The sequence below is a fragment of the Pinus tabuliformis genome, chromosome 8, assembly GCF_031772625.1.
Source record: "Pinus tabuliformis cultivar Carrire ecotype Pingquan chromosome 8, CPIR1, whole genome shotgun sequence".
NCBI classification, from domain to species: Eukaryota; Viridiplantae; Streptophyta; class Pinopsida; order Pinales; family Pinaceae; genus Pinus; species Pinus tabuliformis.
In genome coordinates, this window is record NC_142294.1 from 796,090,145 (window position 1) to 796,110,398 (window position 20,254).

Consider the following 20,254-nt stretch of genomic DNA (forward strand, 5'->3'; position numbering starts at 1 on the left):
AATAATCCCTCATACAAAGTTTAGTTGGCCATCACCAAAAAGGAGCCTCTACCAATATGAAAATTTAGCTAGCCACAACCAATAAGGAGTCACTACCCCTATCTTGGCAAGTCATCAGTTGCTGGAGGCCCCAACCTCCTCAAACTCAATGGACCTTGTTTCAGAATATTTCACACTAGAACCCAATATAAAAATAATATATATAAACCCTAACTCAATGACTCTACACACCCAACAACAACATACTATGACTGATTTCTCTGCCCTCAATCTACTAGCCATATACAACCTCATTCTCACACATGACTCAAACAATAACCACACATTTGAAACATAACCTCAAGCTCTTACAATAGTAGTAGTAAATGGCATGAACAATAGCTCTTCAAGCTCACCCAAACACATCATGTTTTACCAAGAAGATGAGTGAAACATCCATAGAAAACCTAATAAACCAACTACAATAGACTCTTCACAAAATCCCCTGAAGAAAAATCAAATCAAATATATAAACATAACCGATACTTTTCCACAACCTCTACTACAAACTATGTCATGTCACAAGTAATTGTACCATTGATCTTGCACTCTGCTACAAATTTATACATCAATTATTCTTTAGATTGACCTCCATAATAGATCCAATGAAAATTGAAGCTTCTCCTTTGCATACTCATGTTTCAATGCACTCTTCAGGTTAGCTATCTCATACACAAGAATACTCAATCAACCACTACTCTCATTCTCATCGTGTTTTTCCTTTGTGTTCATCACTCTTATAAGGTAATTCACAGTCTAGTAACAATATATCCATTGCACTACCTTTCCAATAGCGTACACATTCCATTTTCCACCATACACACAATATATAATGCACATCTACAAGCATGCTTTGTCCAATCCTTGACATGGACCAATGGACTATCTTTCTGATCGATGATACTAATCATTGAACCACACTCACAATCCTCTCACCCATTGTACTCTGCGGTCTATAACTCGATGAAAAAGCTACTACACAATCACCCATAAATGAATCTTCATACGCACATATATAATCTTTGTGCACACCCTTCGAAACTCATTGCACTCTATATTACTACAGTGACCAGTCAACAATGTAAAGCATCCATATCGACCTTGATCCATCAGTACAATAGACAATTCACTTTTGCAATCACACCTATATGTTATTTTCTTGCTCAGTAAAACATTTAATGGAAGATCAATCACATTTTAGCATGCTCTGGATCTTTCCATGCACATCTGTCTCATATTAAATCACCCATGCTTCCATTTGCACTCACACCTGAACCCATCACACTTCAAGTATGCCCTTTCTAATTCCATTGAGAAAAATACTTGAACAAACTACTATAATGACATTTCTCTTGCAATACATTTGGCTATTCGAATTATTCTCTGTATCTTTGTCCAATTGTGCCAACAAGCAATCAAAACCAAATCAAAAGTAGCTTTCTAATCAGGGAGAAAACAGTAAAAAAGGCTTACGGGGTCAAAAACACAAGAGCAGAACACACTGGCCAAGATTGGGGTCAAGCCCTAATCTTCACTTACAGGCATCAGCGCAACTACCTAACTCACAACAAGCGCCATAGGTTGGTCGGCACAACTATTCCTCAACAATTCGTGTTGGTCAATGCGACTGTCAATGGATTAAGCGTGCTGGCCAAGGTAACTAAGGAAAAGTAAAACAATTTCCAAAACAAGGACCAGATCTTCTACTATGAATTTTGGACTCAAGCCAGTAAGCAGGAGAAAAGAAACAGAACCAAAGGGAAAACATGAAACTAGAAAAATTCTCACGAAATCATGAAATCCAAAACAAACAAAAAGATGGGATCTCCCTAGTATGGTTGCCAATTTGTGGTGAAGTAAAATTATTAGTGCGAACATGAACGAATTCCTCTAGCCCAATAATTGGTCTAGCCACAATAGATACATTCTATGGAAGATTTCCTTAGGTTAGAATCAATCAAGAGGGCCTACCTCTTGGTTTCTTATCCTACTTGATGATGTCCTTGCTTGCTCGCTCCAGCAATCTCTCGCTTCCTTCTTCAAGCTCCTCAAACAAGTGAACAATAACATCACAGAAACATAATAATAGACAAGTTGAAATTCAACCTACTTAACAAGTCAAGAAGCATTAATAAATGGATATGTAATATTATAAAACATGTAGGAAATCAATTGATAGTTGCATATATTAATATCAAAGAGAGATTACAACCATTCATCTTGATGTTGCAGTCTTCCTCTAACAAAACCAGGTTCCCACACACTTCTGCTAGCATTCCACGATGGCTTCAGACAACAATAGTTTTAAAGCTCCTCCCTTTATACTTTACTCCAAACCAAAACACACTTCTCCCTCACACAACTAGATAGCTACAACTAGTAGTAGCTTTCTTGTCTACTCCAAAATAGTATCAACACTTTGCAACTATAACACTCACACTCCGCCAAAAACTATCAACTGTGACTATAACATTCACACTAGTTTGTGCTTGGGAAGAAGGGAGGTTTATATAGGAAATATGGATGGGAGATGGATCCTCTTCTTATGGGAGAAGGACTTATCCCTTGAGTTAGTTCCATCATTATAGGGGAAAGGAGCCAAAACCGTCATCCTCGACCCCATCCAGCCAAACCATTTACCAGACTTCCATTACGGAGCTTCTAGAGCTGGAAGCTTCAGCTCTAATTTAAAAAAACTTTCCATAACAAGACCGATGTGACTAAAACACATCTCAGTCGCTCTGGTCGGCACGAGGAGTAGTGCTAATCTCTGCACATTGTCACGGGGGAGATAAAGGCCATTAGCGTTGGTCTTGTAGACTGGGCAAAACAGATGTTTCAGGGGAAATGCTGCAAAAGGGAAATGATCTGCTCATGAAGAGGGACATAATGGGAGTTTCTCCATGAAGGAAGAGCATGTCAACTTCACTATAGAGGTCCTCCAGGATAAACGAACGGGGAGTATAGGTACAGTGACAAAATGTTGTGTAACAGAGCTCCTATATGTAGGCTTCCGGTGTAAACCATAAACCTCACCCAAAAAATAGGTATTTTGTATTTTTTTCATATTTTAAATCATATACGTGGGTTGGGTATAGCTGAACCCACGTGTGCATGTGATTTTTACAAGGCAGAGTCGTGTATGGAATTTAAAATAATATTTTTTAATATTTGGACCAAGTTTGAAGGGAAAGGGCCGCCCAAGGCCATGACTCAGAGCATCAAGTATACAAAGGTAGTAAATGATGCTATAACAGATGCCCCCTAATATATGAGGTCAGAAGGGGTACATGATGGCTGAAATGTATTAACTGTATAAAGAATCATGCAAGGACTTAGGAGGAGATCACCAGATTCCAGGCTACCAAACCAACGGAAGAGATTAGAAAGAAAGCTCATGTCTGAGGCGGGCATACCCATGTTGAGAGATAGTAAATCATGTCTGCATATCAAGTGTAGAGTGGATCCAATATGTATAAAAGTACAAAGGACACTGAGAAATACATAGTGGATCATCTGATCACAGCGGAAAAAGTACATATCAAGGCTATGTCACAATATCACATATAGAAGAACTGGTCAATGATGCTGAAGTAGATATCTGTTCACTGAAGTCACATAACTGATCCTAAAAAGTACCAAGTCAAAACGTGGAATAATGGTACTACATGCAACTCGGGTGCCAATATATAGGATGTTGTTGTGATGAACTACAACATATAAGGTGGATGGTGTCACTGGAAGTAAATTGGAGGGACTGACATGTGAACCATGAAATGTTGATGAAACCTGAGGTCTTCACCGACAGCCATGTTACATTTCTACACTATGGGAATAAATGAGCTGAAGCCAACCATGTGAGAAATCATTTGATTACCAGTCATTGATGTATATCGTTAACAAACGTGAGGCAACTCATCAATAATGATGATGAGAGTCAAGGTACCCCAGTACAATCTAGCAAGTGCGAATAAATGAGTTGAAGTTGAACACTTGAGAGAATCTATCAATTAGGAGACATTGATGTAATCTCATTGTCGATAGCGAAGGAGTCTACCCCTAATGACTGCAAACCATAAGGTACTGAAAAAAGGACTCTAGATCTTATTCCCAAAGCAATAAGTCGGAGTCGATGGAAAAATATTTGTTGGAAGGCAGGCATTAAGGCATCCTACATCAATCAAATGCTAGTGTAACCCACAAGCTAATAATGTGGAAGGAATCGGATGAAGAAAGATGAAGTAACCAAACTGAAGCATGTTTCTGGCATACACAAGATGTGACTAGCACATGATAGAAAACCTCTGAACCAACCAATAATGAAAGCTAACACAGAGGTGAGGAATCCACCAATAGGGTCAAATGGAAACCAAGGGACTGCACGAATCCCAGTGTGTGATAATGTCAGCTAACGTCGAACACAAGGAAAACCACTTAGTCAAAGACCCATAATATTTATCAATGTTGAGCACAATATCACCTATCAATGATGGAAATAGGGCTAGGGTGTGACTCTAGGCCTACTCTTAGAGCAATGTGTCAAATTTGATAAGAGCATACCCGCCATCAAGAATTCAATGGAGACCTTCTCGAACTATCATGAGCGAAGGACCAAATAGCTGATGTGATACTGAACATAACTTTGATGGACCGGGCATGGCTCACTGAATATGAGTCAAGAGACACCGCAGAAAGGCCGACTCAGTTTTACTTCCCTTGAAAAAACTCATGACTCAATTGTGACTATATGGAAGCATATGATAACTTTGTATAAGTTTGTCATGTAGGATGCATAAGAAAAATCTCCATATGATTAGAAGAGATAACCAATCGGAGGAGTACTGACTCAATAACAAGGTTATGGCTCTCCTAATTCAAACTAAATCCCATCCCAACGAAGGAAAGACTTTTTTTAAGTGCTTTGTTTAAGGGAGATACATCTTACTCTTGCTGCCAAAAGTGATGGAAGTAAAATATCATTCCCGCTCTTTTTTTGGAATATATTATTTTTTTTTCTTTCTCATATTTGGAAGGCCTGAAAAAATGGTATAAAAGAATGCCTATGGTACAATGGAAATAATGAGTGTCCAAATACATATGCGCTAGTTCCTGGGAGGGGAACATTCCTATGCTCAATGCAAGGTGATGAAATTGGTCAATGACACTCAAAGGAATGTCCTTTCCATGGGAAAAAGGTGTCAATTTGCAAAGGCTAAGTGATTGCGAGGTTGATTTTGCAAAAATACATGGTCAAAAAGTAGTTTATACATGAGTCCAAGTGAAGCTGGCTTATGTCCAAAAGGTACAAATAGCCAACATGCAATGCAGTAGTACAACTCAATAATATGGGAGCCTCTAGGATATAAATCCATAAAGATAATGAAGAATAAGGAGAATGAATCTTCATCACAAAAATTCATGGCAGGACTAAAGAGGACTCTCGAGCCTACTCAATGTTTGCAACATGGGCAACATATGCTAGCGAGGATCTAACTAGGAAGCCCATGTAAAGGAAGGCTCTACCATCATGTCATAATTTTATAAGTCGGTGAGTGAATATGGTTTTAAGAATCATAATACAATGGGGTTGACCCTAAGGCAACATATCGCAGTATGGAGGCTATAATGCATAATGCAACGGAAAATGGTCTTCGCCAACGTATAAGCCAGTGACGAAAAATGATACTTGCCATGACGCGTTAGCGGTCATGGAATTGTAGCAGTAGAAAAAATCTCAAAGTCTTCAATTCAACCTGAAGGACAACCCATCCTAGCACTCAAAGCCAAAAGGTCACAAAGTTTATAAACTTATTAAAAATAAAAGATAAACTTTGTAAAAGTGGGTTTTTAAATTTTTTTCAAATTACAAGTTATAAATAGACCTTTTGGCCCAACAAACCTCATTTTTTTTTTGAACAATTGAGAGAAGGAGCTCTAGAGAAAAAACTAGCAACCACAATTCACCCTATTTCTCGACCCGAATAGTTACCAAATGTCCAGGTATTCCTCAAATTTGATCGTTTAAGGAATTTAAGTGTATTTCAAACAATGTTTTAATATTTTTATCGTAAAGATCTTGTTTTTAGATTTTTTCTCTATGCGTATGTGGGTTGGTCATATCAAAGCCGTGTATGAGTAATCCCTATATGCGACTGTGTATGAAGTGAAGCCGTATGTGTGTAGTGAAAGAATTCAAATTATAAATTTTAATCGATGAAAATGTTCGAATTGCACGATCACTATGACATGGAAAGATAGACAGCATAATGCAGTAGACAATGAAGTAATGAATGACCCATTGTCACTGGATGCATTGAGAGGGTGTGGATTATTAAAAAATTTCAAAATGCCTAATATGAAAACCAACACAAGGTTGTTGGAGATGCTTGTGAATTATTGGGATCCAAAAGAGGATGTTTTTATGATTGATCAAATGCCCTTGCGAATTGAAGTAGAAGATATCTACTTCATCATTGGAATTTCTCGAAGAGGGAAGAGGGAAGCAAGTGAAGGCACCAGGAAGCCTCAACGTAGATTATTATATTTGCATATATTGCCCCAGAAATAATGAGAATGTAGGGACATAGATCCCAATAAAGAATGTGGAGAGTCTACCCCTCAGAATTCTCCTTTTTACTATTGTGAGGGTAATAGGTTTAGCTTCATTGCACTAAGAATCACGTGTTACAATGAGCCTAGCAGTGGAATTCTTCACCACAGTCTTTAATTGGTGTACAACCCTCTTGATCAATCTAAAAAAGCAACTCACTTCTATCAAAAAGAGTAATACCAAAAATTTTGGGTATGGTACCATCCTTTTCACTTTCTTCTTTGAGGGGATACTAGGGCTTCAACAAAAGTTCTCTCTACCATCAACAGCCTGAGGGATCCACATATAGGTAGATGGGCTGATTTGATGATGAGACTAGGGGGTGGCGATGTCCCTAGAATAACTTTTGATGACGAGTTTTTCCTTTGGTGGGAACAACAATTCATTACCATCGAGGACTACCCCTATGCAAGTATGTACTTCGAAGGGGATCTAGATCTAGTGCTTCCACCAGATGCTGCATGGGGTGCCATATCGATATCACTATGAAACCTATAGACAAATATGCACAAATATATACAATATCTACAACAGAGAAAATGCTAGGAAAAAACCTAGGCATAATACTTTTTAAGACCTTTTTAACAATAAAAGGACTGTACCACATGGGTTTAAACTTACCTTCCCCTAAGACATCTTTGTCTTGGTCATAGACCATGACAAGTTCACCTTTAGAGAAAACCCTAGGATGCACATCCTTATCATATTGGAATTTCACTCTTTTTTTATGAGCTTCGTTAATTGTGGCAACATCTCAACGCTGCTCGTCAAGATGTTCCAAATGAACGAGGCGTTCTTCAAGATTAGAAGTGTCTGGAAGAAGTTCAACAACTAATTTAAGAGAAGGAATTTCGCATTCCATAGGGAATATCTATTCCAAACTTAAACTAGTTGAAAAGGAGTGAAACCCATAGTGGTCTTAACCGACATCTGGTATGCCCAAAGTGGAGGATATAACATGATATGCCAATTGGATCAAGCCTTATTAATTATCCTTTGTAGGATAAATTTCAGGGATTTATTCACGACATCCACCTAACCATTGGCCTGAGGATAGTAAGGATACAAATGCTCCTATCAGAAACCCAACTTGAGAGCCAATTCAGTCATGATCTTGTTTTGGAAATGACTACCATGGTCAGTGGCAATCTCCTTTGGAATACCACAACGAGAAATGACTTGGTTGAAAAGAAACAGGCATGTTGTTTCACCATCATTCACTACAATATGCATAGTTTTGTCCCACTTGGTAAAGTAGTCCATTCCTACAATAATATACTTATGATCCCTTGCTGAATGTGGGTTACAAGCTGTAAAATTAATGCCCCACTTCGTGAACAAACCGACGGCAGGAAAAAGCGGAGTTGGATGAACGTGCATTTTCCGAGTGTAAACTTGAAAAGGATGGCATTTTTTTACCACTTCAATGCAATCTTTGAAAATCGAACACCAAAAATACCCTACACGCAAGATTTTTTGGGCTGTAGATAGCCCAGATAGATGACCACCACAAGCTCCATTGTGGCAATCATTCAGCATTGACTCATCTTCTTCTAAGATTAAGCAACGTCTAAGGATTGAATCAACCTTGTGAAGATATAAAGTGTCACTGATAATAACATAACTTTTCGCTAAGTGACGCAATTTTTTTCACTCATCCTTTGAAAAAGAGAGGGAAAACTTAGAAGTATGAAGATATATAATAATATCTCCATACCAAGGATCTTGTGAAGAAATAAGAAAAATATGCTCATCAGGGAATGATTCCTCATAAACTATTTCTTCTTCACAAGGCAACTCTGAAATTAATTCTGCAAATACTAACGATTTCTTAGATTTAGCTGACAAGAACTCAAGACCAAACTCTTGTAGAATAACAATCCATTTGTTATATTTCCCCCAATCACTCGCCTACTGAGAACAAACTGAAATGGATTGACAGCCACCAAGACAAAATTTTTCCTAAGCAGAATATAGTGTCTAAGTCATTGGACAACATGAACAACTTCCAAAGCTAATTTTTCTATAGGAGAATATCGTAGTTCAGGACCTACCAAGCCTCGGCTCAGATAATAAATCATGTGCTCGCGGAGAGGATCATCTTCCTAAACTAGAACCATACCAATGGTTGATTCTGCCGTAGCGAGTTATAAGAGAAAATCCATGCTATAATCAGGTGGACTCATTAATAGAGTAGAGATCAATTCTTTTTTCAAAGCATCGAATGAGTGTTGAGCGAAATATTCCCACAGAAATGGAACTCATTTCTTTAGCAATTGCATAAATCCATTTGTAATCTCAGCATAATTAATGATAAATTTCCTCAAGGAATTGGCTTTTCCTTGGAGACTTTGAAGTTGATGGATGGTAGACCGGGGAGGCAACTGAAGTATTACCTCAACCTTGAAAGGATCTACATAAATCCCTTCATTAGATACAATGAATCCCAATAACTGACTGGATGTGACAGTGAAAATGCATTTATTTGGATTCAACCGGATTTTGTAGAAACGACATCGCTCAAAAACCAATTGAAGATGATGACGCTAATCAATTCTCTTTTGAGAATGAGTAGCTAGGTGATCCAAATAAGGTTCGAAGATATGTTTGAAATCATGGAAATCGTAGGACATGGCTCGCTGAAAAGTAGCTCCAGCATTTTTAAGTCCAAAAGGCATCTTCTTGTATGCAAAAGTACCCCAAGGGCAGATAAAAGTTGTCTTATGCTGATCTTTAGGATAGATAGTAATCTTATTATAACCTAAGAAACAATCCATGAAGGAGAAAATCGCATTTCCTACACATTCATCAATAATATGATCAATAAATGGTGTGGGTAAATTATCTTTAGGACAAGCCTTATTTAAATCCCTAAATTCTATGCATACATGGATCATTCCTTGTTTTTTATCAACTGGGACTAGATTCGAGACCCACTCAGTCAATGGAATGGGGTATAAAAAACTTGCCTTGAGTAGCTTCGCAACCTTGGATTTGATAGTTGTCGCTTTCCTAGGGTTTACTGGTTGAAGCTTTTGTCGTATAGGCTTCGCATTCGTGTAAGTCTTGATCTTGCTAGACTATTGATGGATCAATTCTAGGCATTTCCTCATAAGACCAAGAAATCACATCACATAATTCTTTAAAAAGATCAGTATAGATTTGAATTTCTTCAGGGGAGCATTTGGCTCTGATGAAAACATTCTCGATTATATTTGGATTCCTGGAGATGTTCAGTGGAATAGTTTCTGAAATAATAGACATTTTTCCTTTGGAAGAAACCTGTGGTAGAGCCAAAGGGTTTGAAACTATGTGAACATCACCAGTCAACTAAGGAATAGAAAAACTTGATTCTACTTCATGCAAGTCTTGGATAAAATATGATTGATGATGCAAAACATCCCATGTTCTGTCTATACCCATCATGGATTCTAGGATTACTTCCTCAGATTGTAAAACAGTACCAAGGCAGTCCATAGAGGAATTAGAGTCAAGAGTCCAAGTTGGAGCCACATCTCCTTCCAATTCCTCCAGTGAAAGAGGAGTAGGATTAGAATCTGCAGTGTTAACAATAAATTTAAAAGAAATTTTAGCTACAAACATAGGATATGTCATTCCACCCACTTGCCATGATTATAATGTGGTGGTAGAAGAGGGTAAGGGCCAAGGATCTAAAAAATAATGAGTTCTAAAAACACTCTCCGAGAAGGGGCCTTGGACGATGAAATGGAATTTATTCAAGTAATAGGAGAAGGAAGATGAAAATTATCCATCAACAAGGAATACATTTGAACTCCTAAATTCTCAACAGGTTGCTTGGGATTATTCACCAAGGGAACGGAGGAATAAGAGGATACATTGGATTATTTTGGAGAATACTCCATCTGATCAACAATAGAAATTCTCCCTTCATGGGGAAAGCATAGGATGAAAAATAATGATGATACAATGGCATCCATTTCATAAATCCAATTTCGTCCCAATATAAGATTATAATCCAAATTTGCATCGACTATTTCCACCTCTATATTGACCACCTGCCCCAAACACAGATGGGAAAGGTTGGAATAATTTCATGTGGCCTATGAGAATGACCATCAAATGCAGTCAAGAGAGTAGGTGAAGGAACAACTTGAGGAGATCTGATAGATTTCCAACATGCAATAGACATGACACATGTGGAAGCTCCCTCATCAACTATAGTTTGAAAGATATTGATCTTTTGATATGTAGATTTAATTTGAAAATCCATGTGATGAGGTAGTCTCTTCTTAATATTTGACATGTAAAATATAACAATAAGAGATTTTTTTGAATCTATAGCCCCGATCGTAGTGAGTAGTGCACTCCTTTGTGCTGGACAGGACTGGAGTACCTCTAATGTAGACATTGCACAAGGGCTTTTTGCCATATATTCAACAATGGAGTAGTTATGGGCATCCCTGGCATTAGGCTTAATTGTCGAATCTTTTGCAAAGCCTTTCGGCATCCGAGGTATAGACTCAACTATGGGCCTCTCAGTATGGAGCGACTATGAAACATCGAGAGTGACCTTAGCCTTACAGGATTCTTGTTCACCATAATCATGTGATCTTGTAGCAACATCGACATGAGTACTCATCATATATACATTTGATGGATTTTCCCCTTCCTAGTTGCCCCCTATGGGGTTTCCAGTACTAGCATTCGCGCCAGCAAACATTTGCTGCCCTTGGGGAAAAGGGTTAGTTAGAACTGCCTGGGAGCTAGAAGAACCCTACTACACTAACAAGCATTGAGCATCCTAAATCTTAGGGAAAAGATGAGTTAAATGGTCTCCATTGCATAATTTGCAAGGGAACTTAACTTTCTTTTTAGACTCCTTTTTACCCTCCCTAGTATTATTACTGGGTTTGTTCGCATTACCCTTCCCATCCTTATCTTTCTTCTTACCTCATCCCTTCTTATTCCCATCATATTGTTGATTTCCTTTGGGGTTGGAAGATTGGACATAATTAATAGCTGAAGGTTAAGAAGGCATAGATACTGATGTGAACGCCTAAATTGAAGAAGCAGTTTGTAAAGAAAATTGTTGCACTTGAATTAGAAGGTTAGCTATACTACTATCAATCGATACGATAATTCCATTGGCATAGGGACCTTGCTTCGGTTTATCTAAATCTATCTTGGATCGATGAGCATTAGGAAAAATCTTCTCAAGAATCCTAGACTGAGAATATATAAGTTCTAATCGTTGGGCTCTAAAGATAGTTTGTTCTTCGATGAAAACTCCAGAGAGTGATACATCCTCAGAAATTTATGGCTGAAAAGATTTTAAAAACCATTCAAGAAGGAAAACATTAGGAATATAGGCTTTGATGAGCTTCTTCCTTCTCCACATTCCTGATTATGGTCAGAAATGTGAGTTGCCGTATCTTGTTGGAAGCTAGCCAATAGCTCAGTTCCAGCATCATACCAAATGGGAAACTTAAAATGGTTCAAAAACATAGTAACCAACTCACCAAACAAAACAAAGGTACCCCCATTAAGCTCTATATACCATTTAGCAACATTTCTAGTTAAGGTTCCCTTAAACAATCTCAACCTGATTGAATCATCAATTAGGGAGTTAGATGAACACCATAAATGAAATGTTGTTATATGGTTAGTCGGATCCTCCCCAGACTTTCCTTAAAATTTTGGAATATCTGAAGGAAGTTTGGTAGGAACTGGAAGCCATGTCGGATTATATCGGATGGGATCATTCGCCAATTTTAAGAGATCTAGAAAATTTAGGGTTTCCAGGAATGGTAAGCACGGAGGAGCTTGAGAATTCCACCCACTATGAGATGAATTCCCAACAATCTAAAAATAATATCCTGGATTTGTAGAGGCACCAGGTTCCTAAGGATTTCTCCTAGAAGAAACTAAACCGTAAGGAAAACCTTGTGGTCCAGAGAAATTTAGAGTTTGACCAACTCCTGCCAAAAATTTAACATAACCAAGAATATTTCCCCCAAGTGAAGTATGAAAAGGAGAGGAGAGCCCTTGGTAAGGGTTCCATGGATTAGCAAAGGGAGAAAAATCTTGAAAGGAACTTACGGAGGAGTAAGGCATTATTGGGCATGGAATCCCACCAAGGCATGTTTTGGGGCTCAAAGCCCAAGTTTTCACCGAATCTTGTTGTAAATCTCCGTTAATTGCGAGCGCAGGGCACAAAAGTATGATAGAGTCACGGGGTTGTTCGCCCTAGTTTTGTAATGTAATGTTGGCTGGATAGAACTACCCATGGTCCGCGGACCATGGGATTGTATAAATAGAGTGAGGCTCTAAGTGTAAAAGGGGAGAAGCAAGAAGTAGGAAAAAGTCTAAGTGATTAAGCCACAAGTTGAAATGTGCCTTTGGGTCGTAGAGTAGGAGAAGGCTCTGCAGCTAAGTGCGCAGAGGCCTAGTAGTCCACAGCTAAGTGCACGAACCCCTGCAGCTGAGTGCGCAGGACGAAGTCGAGTCTGTAACCAAGGAAGGAATTAATAAAGAGAAGTTTTGTTATAATTTTGTTTATTTGTTCTTGGGTTAATGAATGATTGATATAATTTGGAAATATACCGTTTATTTATTGCGTGCACCTATATGAATGGTTTATATTGGTAAGTATAGCTTAAATCACTCAAGTAGACAAAGCTAATTAACTAATGTTGGAATACCAGTAAGGTCTTGGATAATAACGTAGAGTGCGATGTTCAGCCCCTGGGTAGGGCTGCACGAAGGCAGCATATCAGGCTGCGAAGTATGGGAAAGTGTGTGAAGCAACCTGCGCACAGGGTCAAACTGCGAACCAGTTGAACTCCTCAGACATCTCCAGGGTGCAGAAACCTGGGTCTAACACCCTCCCATACTACTTCGGGTGAGACCTCAGTCCGTACTCCGCTGACTGTTGCCGAAAGGGCCAGTAGTACTAGGATTTGTTTGGCTAACTTAATTCTGAACCTGGGTCAAACCCCAATAAGCCAACAAATGGTTCCGTTGCTGGGACCAGGATCTGCATAGAGATGTCTGATGTTGTATCACTGGAATCCGACAAAGAAAGGAACTGAAGAGTGGTTGGATAGAAAGATTCACGAGTTCATGGCATAGGAAAACAGAAATCCGCGATTATCAAAGGAAGAGTGGTTAGATTGCTACTTATATATGCAAATCCATGAAATTTTCTTTGCATCCTTCCCCTCTGAGTTGTACAAGTGGATCGCGAAGCTAGCAGATAGTCAAGGAAGGTGTAGGCTCGACAAACCTATTGTGTGGACTCTAGAGTTGGTGCGTAGACTGGAAGCATCGGAAGATAAGATCGTGTGCATTGTGGATCACTGGCTCGATCGAATTATAGGAGGATTTATCACCGATTTCACAGTATATACTTCAGTCAGCTATAGCGAGGTAGAATGACGCTTCCTCAAAGGATCGCGAGGTAAGTACGTTAAATATTTGAACACTTGGATTAAAATTCTACTGTGTGAAAAGTGGTTTATGTGAATAAATTGATGTTTGGTTCTACGTGAAGTGGGAGGATCTATAGAAATGAAGGTAGCACAGAACTAGAACCTAGCCCCTTGATTTCACGTCCATGAGAAAGCAAGGAAGTGCTCGCGAAGGTTTCACCAAGAAGTGCGATTAGTTTGATAAAGCAGTGAATTCTACACATACCACTCCCACCCACACCACCACTAATTTCACCATCTTCACCCTCGTCTTTGCCCACACCACCTCTGCCACCACCACAGTTCAATATGGCAAGCATGATAAAGTTTTCGGTGTTCAAAGGAGTAGGGAATGAAGATTCAGACCAATTTTGGTTTGTGGTAAGGGTTTTATGGGAAGTGCAGGGAGTCACGAATGACAATATAAATAAAGCAATGCTGGTTAGCGCTCTACAGGATTGCGCATTGACTTGGTACATTAATCATTCTAATGACAATCCGAAAGTAGGGATCGCAGATATCCAAGCTGCGCTAAACAAGGAAAATAGCAAGCCAAAATCAGAGACATAGTCGATCTTTGGATTTAAGAAAATCACGATGCTTCTAGGCAAGACCCCCTGGGAGCTGGATCAGAGACTGAAGTGTACAATTCGTGAAGCCAATATGACCTTGATGGATAGGCAACATCGCGCATGGTTTGTAGCATCACTAATGCCACATCTAAGGAACACATTGTCGCAGCAGAAGCTAACCACTCAGGCCGAGGCCTTGGAGATCGCGATGAGACTGCATGAGTCCCCGATACAAGATCCTAACCTGGGAGTTCAACGGATCCACGCGCAGTTGAAAAATTTGTGCCTTGAGATTAATAGTTTGAAACAAGACAGGACGGCTCGCCTAGAAGCCTACGAGGAGGTATGGTGCGTAAAGTGCAAAGGCCAGGGACATGACAAGGACCATTGTCCAGTCTTAGCGAACTACCTGGTACGAGGAGGACCAATGCCATTGAGACTAGAGGCACAAGTAGGACTGAGCGCGATGCCCCTAGCTCCCCCATTGAGCATGTTTTAGAATTATTCCATTATGTCCATGGGAAGAGTTAAATTGGAAGGTTTCATCAGATTAACCATCAAGAGCCATAAAGAAGGCGAGATCCATACCAAGGAGCCAAACCATGAAGGAAGGGTAGATATGTGCCAAGGTGGTATGGTGGATGGGCCATAGTGCCGTGGAGGTAGGGCCACAAGACATAGAACCCATCGTGAGTCACAAGGTGGACAAAACAAGGAAATGGAGCCATGCGAAGAGGAAAATTACTATATACGACTTGAATATTTCTTTCGTTGGATCCCATCAGGCATGGGAGGCCAAGTTATCTATTGTGGAAATTGTGACATGATGTCCATGTCAAATTTCAAATCAAAGAGACCTTGACCTTCAGATGTAATCATTATGCAACTTCATTTTCACATCTACATGAGTTTAGAGTCCAGTGGCATCAAGGTCATTCAATTGGGTAAATTCCAGTCATTGATTTAGGAGGTTCCTTGCTATTGATCCCCACCATTGGGTCTCCCTGCCACAAGAAAGCCATTGATCGAATGGGGGCATCTATATATATATTGTCATAAGCTATTGGGAGTGTGTGGAGGGCCCCCATAGGGGCATGTCAATCATTTTCCATGAAGTGTCAAGAGGAGGTGACATTATGGGATGGCTAAGTGGGCATACAGAAGGTGTGCCATGTGGAGGAAAAGGTGGCCAACCCACATGGGGGATGAAAAATCAGCAAGACGTTATGTGGCCAAGAATGCCACATGGAGGTGGATAGGTTTTTCATGTAAGGATCCAAGGTGGCCAACTACATAGGTATGATGTAGCCAAGGGTATCTGACTCAACATGCAAAGGAAGGTGACATGGAGGACCATGTGGTAGTTGACGTAGAAACTGGCTTACTCCATGACATCAGGCTGATGTCATTATTGACTTGGCCACTAACATCATGCCAAAGGTTGAAGAGGTTATGGAAGTGGAGAAAGAGGTATATATAAGAGGGCGTGGGCCCAACATTTTCTAAGGCCTTTCCACGTGGAGTGTTCCATGTGTGTTGGAATCAAATCACTACTAAGACGAGGGTGAATCAATAGTGATGTCTCTTATTCAACTTTCAACTATTTTTGTTGGTTTACTAAATGAAAATACACATAACATCAAAATATTTGAGGATACAATAACATCATAGATTTAACATATATAACACAAGATAATCATGCACAAGAGACGCAATGTTTTCTGGTGGAAGCCCTGAAGGGATAAATACTGCCTTGTTTTTGCTTCTTTGCTTCTATTTATTCTATTAATCAATAATCCCTCATACAAAGTTTAGTTGGCCATCAACAAAAAGGAGCCTCTACCAATATGAAAATTTAGCTAGCCACAACCAATAAGGAGTCACTACCCCTATCTTGGCAAGTCATCAGTGGCTGGAGGCCCCAACCTCCTCAAACTCAATGGACCTTGTTTCAGAATATTTCACACTAGAACCCAATATAAAAATAATATATATAAACCCTAACTCAATGACTCTACACACCCAACAACAACATACTATGACTGATTTCTCTGCCCTCAATCTACTAGCCATATACAACCTCATTCTCACACATGACTCAAACAATAACCACACATTTGAAACATAACCTCAAGCTCTTACAATAGTAGTAGTAAATGGCATGAACATTAGCTCTTCAAGCTCACCCAAACACAACATGTTTTACCAAGAAGATGAGTGAAACATCCATAGAAAACCTAATAAACCAACTACAATAGACTCTTCAAAAAATCCCCTGAAGAAAAATCAAATCAAATATATAAACATAACCAATACTTTTCCACAACCTCTACTACAAACTATGTCATGTCACAAGTAATTGTACCATTGATCTTGCACTCTACTACAAATTTATACATCAATTATTCTTTAGATTGACCTCCATAATAGATCCAATGATAATTGAAGCTTCTCCTTTGCATACTCATGTTTCAATGCACTCTTCAGGTTAGCTATCTCATACACAAGAATACTCAATCAACCACTACTCTCATTCTCATCGTGTTTTTCCTTTGTGTTCATCACTCTTATAAGGTAATTCACAGTCTAGTAACAATATATCCATTGCACTACCTTTCCAATAGCGTACACATTCCATTTTCCACCATACACACAATATATAATGCACATCTACAAGCATGCTTTGTCCAATCCTTGACATGGACCAATGGACTATCTTTCTGATCGATGATACTAATCATTGAACCACACTCACAATCCTCTCACCCATTGTACTCTGCGGTCTATAACTCGATGAAAAAACTACTACACAATCACCCATAAATGAATCTTCATACGCACATATATAATCTTTGTGCACACCCTTCGAAACTCATTGCACTCTATATTACTACAGTGACCAGTCAACAATGTAAAGCATCCATATCGACCTTGATCCATCAGTACAACAGACAATTCACTTTTTCAATCACACCTATATGTTATTTTCTTGCTCAGCAAAACATTTAATGGAAGATCAATCACATTTTAGCATGCTCTGGATCTTTCCATGCACATCTGTCTCATATTAAATCACCCATGCTTCCATTTGCACTAACACCTGAACCCATCACACTTCAAGTATGCCCTTTCTAATTCCATTGAGAAAAATACTTGAACAAACTACTATAATGACATTTCTCTTGCAATACATTTGGCTATTCGAATTATTCTCTGTATCTTTGTCCAATTGTGCATAAGAAAACCAAGCTTAGTGTAATGTGTGTGCTTTTTATAACAATCCCCAACACTCCAACTAAAAACCACTAATGTTATGGAAATAATTATGATAACCACAATAGATCAAATCAAATGATTAGTCCACTATCTTTGAGACCAAATCATGTAATCAAAGTGTTCCACAATCCTGGAGAATAGATCAGTTGAACACTTGCACTCCACTAACACTACAATGATATAATCAATGCATTCACATATATTTGGAAATCAATTAGAACAAATAATTTAATGAACACATCACTTGAACATTTGAAACCAATTCCATGAGAAATTACATAGGTTATGTGTGCATGGTATTGGTTTACATTCTACAGGCACCATCACTATGATGACATTAGCACCCTCATATGATCATCGCTGGCATAAAAAGGAAAACCCAATAAAGTTATCCCAATTTCCCTATGTTCCAATAGACAACCCTATGACATTTCCTTAAACTTAGGAAATTTCACCTTTCTCTAACTTATATTTGCTTCCGCCTACAACATAACTTCCTCAATAAATTGTATAACTTATGGAACCTCTACATACCTTTGTAGCACCCCATTCTAACCATAAAACATCAGTATCATTAGGGCCACCACCAGCTTGTTGACATCAATGCCAACGTGTTCCCCTTTTGGCATTGATGTCAAACTTAACCTGATATTCCCTCTTGATGTTGACCTCTAAAGTTGATATCCATACACTCTCCCACTTTTAAATCCATAGAAAATTGAAACTCCTTTGAACCAAAAATCCAAAAATGTTCCTGCAAAAAAATTGTTCAAAATTACAAGAAAATCCTTCAAATTGTAAACCCTTTGTAGTAGAAATATATTGAAATTAGAGTCTCATCAACAACAATGGTAGTAGCAACTCTTCATCAGCAAAAACATCAATTACCAACAATATGAGTGCTACTATAAGAAATATAACAACAATATGTAGAGCCTCACAAGACACTCTACCATTACAGCAAAACAACATAGATAAGAGCTCATATCGACAACATATAAATCCCATCAATACTAGTGATCCATCCTCTATAGGAATGCATGATAATAACATAATATACTGGGTCAATACTTTAGCCATCCTCCTACAATCAATCACATAGCATAGACCCATCTGCATAATGATAACAAACAATAACATAAACTTTAGCTCTGAAGAGCAAGCAACACAACATAGTGTCATTGACAGTATATGTAATGAAAATACCATAGCAACGATCATGCAACCATACATTAAATTTTATTTATTTTAATAAATAATAAATAACATAAAATACCATATCATATGTTAGATAATATCATATGCATTATTGAGACTTTCTTTTATCAGTACGGGAGCCGTGCACAGTGATCGCGTCTTTGAGCTAGGTATTGCGGTCGCAAAGGAGCCACAGCTGCCGCCATGAGTGCGCCTAGGGGTGGGGAGCCTTCTCCCACCCCGCCGATCTCATTAGCGGAAGCATTCCGAAGGTTGCTAACACAGAAAGGGAAGAAACATTTGAACCTAGAAGTTCCGAAATTTATCAAAAAATTGGGGGAAATTCCTGAGATTGCCCTGCCAAAAGAGAAACCGATAAAAATCACCCTAGCCCTGGCTGACAGAGGGTTGGAAGGACAATTTATGGGATGCTGGACCTCTACAAAAGCGACAGATGACTAGATCCAATGCAACTGGAGACCTCAGCTGAAAAACAATGTGATCTGCTATGCTGTCGAAAGAGGGTACTTCATTTTCGAGTTCACCTCCAAAGAAGATCGAGATCTGGTATTCAGAAACGGTCCATATTTCATGGGAAATCAGGGTCTGTATCTTAATAAATGGACCCCTGACTTCGATCCTTCAGTCGATGTCCCTAAAGAGGTCCCAGTCTGGGTTTGGCTCCCCAATCTTCCGATCCATTGCTGGAGCTATCACACCTTGTAGAAGATTGGAAATGGTCTAGGCCATTTCATTGACAAAGAAGATAACAAGGGCCAATATACATGTGCAAGAATCTGTGTGGAAGTCGATCTGTAAGCTGGACTACCCAAACCTATCACTATCAAAAATTGGATTACAAGCAATTGCCTTTCAAATGCAGAACCTGTCACGAACATGGACACTTCCAATGAAATTGCCCAAAAGCTGTTGGCATTATGACATAGGTTTGGCGCAATGACACAGGTGTTGTCCTTGATGGCAACTCACTCAGATGACAGATCACATTTCAGGCTCTCAGAATGAACGAAAAAGAGTTATACGTAGGTTCCTCTTAACCAAGTTGCGTATACAGCAAGATAGCTGATCAAAAGGCGCATATACGTATG